We start from the raw sequence: 6,078 nt of genomic DNA on the forward strand, positions 1-6,078 counted from the left end.
TGGTTTGTGTTTGAGACCATCCTTGCCTTCATCAATGCCCACAGGGTATTCAGTCCCACCAGCCAAATCATGCATGTCCTATACCCTGGCAAAATCTGTCCTTCCATATAAGAATCCACCTGCTGGTGTCCAGAAAGCCAAAAATCTTAACGAAGAGAGAATCTGGCCCTTGTTTGTGGAAATCCAGTATAGCAGGCCCCAGACTCAGCACATGGCACCTCATTGGGGCCTATCTGCAAAAAGGTCTTAATGCTATTCCAGAATAAAGAGAAATCAAAATGACAAACATGCTGCAATGGCCATATTCAACCCTGCAGGAGAAGCCTGGGTCAGAGCAGGAAGGAATTTCCATGACCTCTCAGCTCATGGACTCAAATGTCCACCACATTCAGCCCAATGCAGTCCTTGGTAAATGGGAGAAATAAAGAACATGCATTAACACCTGTGGGTACCAGGCACTGTGCTGGGTTTTGTAATATCTTATTGCCTCTGAGCCTCTCAGTAATTGTATGAGGTGGGTAGTTTAATTTTTTAATCTTTGTTTTACAGATTACGAAGTTCAGAAATGTTAACAGATGTGCCTAGGGTCACAGATTCTGATGCGGGCTCTGTTCATGTTCTAACTGGGTCCTCTCTCCAGGATAATTAATATTATCCCAATGTATGAATAATAACTTCATGTCAGAAGACCAGAGTTGGTGCTTTTGCTCATTAGTTCATTCATTTAGTTGCAATACAACTATCAATTAGCTGCTGTAATTTCAGGGCAATTCCAGGTGCTTGAGAGAAGTTGATAGGGAGACAGTGATGCTGTTCTCTAAGAACTGGAGCCAAATGGTTTGAAGCTCAGTGATGTGAACTTGGACAAGACATTCAGCGGGATTGAGGTTCAACTTTCTCACCCGTGAAATGGGTGTATTAATATTTATCTCAAGAACCATTGTGAGTGACCATAAAAGAGAGGCCCTTGTCAGGTGCCTATCGGGGTGCCTGGCTCACTGAGGAAGATGCTCAATAAATATCTGCTCTCATTCCCTTCACCTTCCTTGCCCTCCACCGCACCGCTGCCATGTGGCATTCTCTTCTGTCCTAGTGTCAGGCTCGTCACCTCCCTGCCCTCAGAGCAGCCACGCTCCCTTCTAAGTTGCACGTGCCTGGCATCTAGCAGTCAGGATAGACCTTTAAAGACCCAGCTCTACTCGTAGGATTGGGGAAGGGTTGCATAGCAGCCAGGCCCGGAGCGAAGAGAGGGAGATGCTTTGCTATTTACAGTCCCCACGGAGGCCATCTCAAAAGAGGAGATTGCCTCACTCCGTTACCCTTCTCTGTCTCTCTTTTAATAGCCCTCAATGGTGGCTATGAGTCCTCCAGGGTAGTCCCTCTGCTTATCATTTGCAGAAGCTCAGAGGGCCTGGCACAGTTTGGAGCTCTTCTATGCTCTCCTATTCAGGGGAAGTTTCAAAGCCATTTCAGATTGAACTGGGCTTTATAAATCCCAATCAGAGCTGGCCCTGAAGGACTTGACAAGGTTGTCTCAGCTAAATGGCAACTGCTCAATTTTCAGAAGGAAAAGGCACAAAGGATCACTAGGCAATCCTTTCTTTTTAATACAGTTTGAGTTACAGATGCAAAAAAATAATGCAAAAATCATCAGCCTGATCCAATTCTAAGGCTATGGAAAGGGTGAGTGACATCCATAAAATATTAATAATGCATTGCACTGGCAACAAAACCTGTGCTGAGTTTCAGCTCAGACCATTTAGCCAAATGTTGCCTTATTATTGTAATGTTCAGAGTCGAATTCTCAGTCACAAGCACCCTAACGTGAAAGACTTTCTTCTTCACCCCACTCCTCTCCTGCCCATGCCTGAGCCTACCTCCTTCTCCTGCCCTCCTCATAGATGAAGATGTATGTGGTGCGCCAGTGCTGTGAATCACACAGGAAATCAGCCCTTTTGCAGCCAAAAAACTAAGAGGAAAGATAAAACTGGCACCTAAATATGATAAAAAAGAGCATATGGCACAAGATCAGGAAAAGTAAAAATTAAGAATAGTGATAGTTCACGCTCAGGTCTGGGCTTAACACTCACATTATCAAAGATGGCTTCATTGATGTCTCACTGTGCCTTGGCTATCTCTTTATGACGTTGTATTGCTGTGTTTTACTTGTGTGGTTGTTGACTTACTGTTTGTCTCACCAAGATGTAAATTCCCAGAGGGCAGGCCCTGTGTTTGTCTGGTTTTCCATGGTATTGCTGCGGGGTTCCCTTAGGAAGAGATAGAAGCACGGGGATAGGGCAAAGAGAAAATCAGTCTCCTAGGCCAAGGAGCCATCCAGTGGAAATACCCAGAGGTGGGAAGAGTGGTGTATCCTGTGTGTCTGACAGGTAAATTAGCATGAAGGAGACTCCTGGGCTGTGGCCAGGGAAGGCACTGTGCGGTCAAATCCTGAAGTATTATGTGTGTTAGAGCCATGGGGGCACGGTGAGCTGCCAAGATTAGACTTTAGTATTGAGACCAGAGGAATAATGTGGTGAGAGTATGTCAATGTTTTTGAAACTGGGTAAATGTATTGAGTAGAAGAATGTTTTAAGACTGAAGGATAGCTAAAACAATTTGTCATGGAATATTATTCATCCATTTAGCAAATGCTGATTGAGTGCCAGCCGTATGCCAGTCACCACTCGGGCTGCGAAGATTCACCATGAGACAGGCACAGGCATGAGACAGAGCTTATGATCTGGAGGAGACAGACAGGCAATGAACACGCAATAAGCAAATGAGCAACAAATCAACAAACAGGCTGATTGTTTCAGATAATGAATGAGGGAGAGCTGGAGAGCTGGAGAAGATGGCAGTGACAGTCAGACTCAGGTAATGGAGAGGCTCATCAGCCACAGCAAGGGATTTGGATTTTATGCCAAATGCAATAGGAAGCGATTGGCGAGTGTTAAGCAGAGGAGGTGCAGGGTCTGATCTATAAAAACATCCCGTGGCTTGTTCTATGAAGGATGGGTTTTGGAGGGCTCCCGGGGACAGAGGAAGTAAGAAGATTAGTTGGGGAATGACATAGTACATAATCCAGAGCAGAGATGATGGTGGGGTGGCAAGGCGTGGAATGCAGGACAAGTTCTAGAAGTAGAGACCACGGGACTTATCCTTTGGGATAAAAGAAAAGAAAATAATCTTAGATAAGTCAGTTTGGTCCCAGAGCTATCAAGTGAATAGTGGTACCAATTTATTAGATTTGGAGACTTGGGGAGAAGTATGTTTCTATGGGAAAGACTCAGGACTTCTGTTTAAATATGATACACCTGGCTATTAGAAAGTATACTGACAAAGTAGTTGGACATTGTGATTCACACCTGTAATCCAAAACTTTGGGAGGCTGAGGTCAGGAGTTCAAGACCAACCTGGGCAACATAGCAAGATCCTATCTCTACAAAAAAAGTAGCCAGGTGTGGTGGGGCACACATATAGTCCCAAGCTACTCAGCAGGTTGAAGCAGGAAAGAATATTCTTGCTATACCATCAAGTAAAAATGTAGAAAACACAATTACATATACATATGTTAAGGAAGCAGGATATATATTGCTAATATATATTTTTGTGGGTGAATGTTATAGTAAATACTTTCTTCATTATGATTTCTGTATTCTCTAAAATTTTACAATAAACAGTATTACTTTTTCGAGCTAAAAAATACTTCTAAGTCATCACAGGAAAATGTTATTTTGCCTCAATCTCACTCTTAATTGCTTTAATTCAGCTTTGGACTCTTTCGTAGGAAATTAAAAAAAAAAACCCAAAACATAAAAGAATAAAATGTAAGTAGAAACATTAAAATAGATAATAAATGAGACAATAGTAGATAACTACTCTGAAAGATACTAACATGACAGGCCTGAAGTCATCCTAGTGCTCTAGAGAAGAATAAGATTCCAGGGGCTAACAAGGGGGTAAGTTCTTAGTTTCTCATCATCATCTAGTTGTCTTGAACAAGACAGAAAGAAGATCTCCTGGGGCAGAACCATCTGACTGTATCCCTCTTGCAGCTATCAGCTATCATGAGTTAAAACAGATTCTTAATGCTGATCCCAGCCTCCTTTTCAACAAGGACCCAGGAAACTATTTTCAATCCATCATTAATGAAGTTGGGGGACCGCCATTCTTGTCAACATCCATTTCAGATGTTGGAGTCATACTATTTAAATCATCTGAAAATTCATGTTTCCTTTTGGGAGCTAATGTATACTGTTTTTATACTTCTACTCTCAGGGGCTTAATTCTTTCTAACACAGCACTCTTGTTTTCCAGATGGAAATGAAAAAAACTAAAGAACAATACTCTGCAAATGATCTAGCATGATGATAAGAGAAAGTAAGAGAGGTCAATTTTGGCTAAATAAAACAGAATTTGATGTGCTTTTTACACAATGAAATAATTTTGGAGAAGCTCTTGCAATTATGAAATATTATTTACTTTTTTAACAAATCCAGATGAAGAACTTTTCAAAACTCTATGGGAAGCAGCAGAATTGAGTTGAAGGAGCTGGAAGACGGCCATTAGAATGGTCTTTATTCTTCTACCAGTTGAAGGAGGTTGGAAGATGAATCTTGCTGAACTTCAGCATACGGGAAACTACTTTGGGGCTACCTGAGTATTCCATCTTATAATGTTGATAAAAGAACCAAATGAAACAGCATGCAGTGAAGAATTTTGTAAGTCCTAAGTAAGTACACAAATGTAATGTGGAATGTGATCATAGCTTTAGAAAGCATTGGCTGTTATTAGAAACCTCTATAATGCCAATAAAGAAAGTTGATAGACTTTCTGAGAATAAATCTGAGAAGTTGTTTCTTCTTTTCCTTCTCTTTTCTTCTTCTTCTCTTCTTCACTCTTTCTTATCTTAACTTCCAATTTAAATCATGGGATAAATTATAATTGTTACATGTCAATAAAGCATTTTTAGGCTGATGAGTAAAAAATGCTTAAATCTAGATTGGACAAACCAATGATCTTCAAATGCTGCCTTCTCTTTTAAGCCCTTCCTAATTGTCCTAAAAATGTAATTGTTCTTGCTTTTCTGAATTTTTATAGCAATTTGTTTGCAGCTCATTTACTATGTTCTTTATTTACCTTCTTTCCAGTTTTCCTCCCGCTAGAGTTTTGGTTCTTCGAATAGAGATACCAAATCTAACTCATTTTTCTGTACCTTCAGTGACAATCACAAAACAGGAGCTAAATATAAAATTATTCAATAGAATTCATTTTTTAAAACATTGTCAGGAGCCTACTATCAGCTCAGCTCTGCAAAGAGTACAAATCAGTGGCTCCATTTGAGACTACATTCAAATAGTCTCATAAAGAGGAGATTTATAGGAAAGAATTCAAGAGTTTCCTAAATTACTATGTAATTGAAGTTTACATTTTTCAAAAATGAAAGCCAAAATCTATGGATCAACATTTATTTCAAGTAACCAGCAGCACCCAGTTGCGGCTCAAAGAGAAGGATGCTGCCTTGTACATCTACCAAGCTCACATCATCAGTACCAGGCATGCAGCGGCTTTTCATGGGAGTTTAGAGTTTGACTTGACACTCTCTACTCTTCTATGCTAGGTCCCTGTGAGGACATTGGTTAAGGGCTAATCTTCTCTTTGGAGACTGGCCTTTCTGATTTTGTTCGTTTGTTTGTTTTCCTCTCCTCAGAGCCCTCACTCTCTGCTAGCCTTATCTGGGGTGGCTGCCTTAATGCCAGGCAGGAGGCAGCAGAGAGAGAAATAGTAACTGTCCGAAAATTGTTTATCAAGACTCGCAAAGGAATTCCCAAGCTAGTCATGTTTCTTCTATTTTCCCCCTGGTTTCCAGGTAGTACTAAGGAGCTCTCCAACCTTCCACATCAGCATAGGTTTTTTCCAAACCTGTCTTCGAATGTCCAGGCCTTCCTATTTCCTTCCAGTCTCCCAGCTCCCAGGCTGATTGAGGAGTGTTGCTCTGCTTCCTTGTCGCCCAGTTCATCCTCTGTCCTCACCTTTGCCCCACACGATGGCAATGGTTGGGCTTAGCTTTGAGCTGTT

The 6,078-nt window shown here is 41.3% G+C and overlaps 1 long non-coding RNA gene across 1 annotated transcript; it reads left to right on the forward strand.

The window, feature by feature from the left end:
* The first annotated feature begins 2,191 nt into the window (after window positions 1-2,191).
* LOC129050589 (uncharacterized) lies at window positions 2,192-4,747 on the forward strand. The gene is made up of 4 exons (XR_008514267.1): window positions 2,192-2,387; window positions 2,646-2,874; window positions 4,318-4,380; window positions 4,500-4,747. It is a non-coding gene; the product is annotated as an uncharacterized LOC129050589 (long non-coding RNA).
* Window positions 4,748-6,078: the final 1,331 nt, after the last annotated feature.

This window comes from Pongo abelii, chromosome 16 (genome assembly GCF_028885655.2).
Source record: "Pongo abelii isolate AG06213 chromosome 16, NHGRI_mPonAbe1-v2.0_pri, whole genome shotgun sequence".
Classification (NCBI taxonomy): Eukaryota; Metazoa; Chordata; class Mammalia; order Primates; family Hominidae; genus Pongo; species Pongo abelii.